Genomic DNA, 578 nt, shown 5'->3' on the forward strand with positions numbered 1-578 from the left:
TTCTTTCATTCTCCCCATGAGGGCCTCTAGAAATTTGGCACATCTAGCCATTCCCTCTTTGGGTATTATAACTCTAATCAGGATCAGCTACAGGTACTATCTCTGTTCCAGGGGCATGGCCCTGGGGGTTCCTAACAAAGGCCTCATCTGCCTCCTGACGGGCCACTGCTAGGATGTGGCTGTTAGAAGGCAGTCCTTTTCAGTGATTGTATAGCAGGTGGCTAAAATAAATTGGATATCTTTTGCTGGCTCTTCCTTGTTCTTTCTCGAGTTAGTCGGGCCACTCAAGCTCACAAAGAGTATGTGAAGTTTTCCTGGGGTCAACTTGACCCTGTAATCCCATGAGAAGATTTTTTTTTATATATATTTTTTTCAACATACAATTTAAGACAGTTGGCTTAGAGGAACCTCCCCCCATATTTGCCTTAGGGAGCTTCCTAATGAAGGCAGAAAATAGACCTTAAAATTTCAAGAAAATAATTTGATAGAGGGCCCCTATGTCAAAAAGGCTATTTGGAAATAGACAATTCTTAAGCCAAATCAGTGATTAATTGTCCCACCTCCCTGTGTATCCTACC

The sequence above is a fragment of the Pteropus medius genome, unplaced genomic scaffold, assembly GCF_902729225.1.
Source record: "Pteropus medius unplaced genomic scaffold, Ma_sr-lr_union100, whole genome shotgun sequence".
NCBI lineage: Eukaryota > Metazoa > Chordata > Mammalia > Chiroptera > Pteropodidae > Pteropus > Pteropus medius.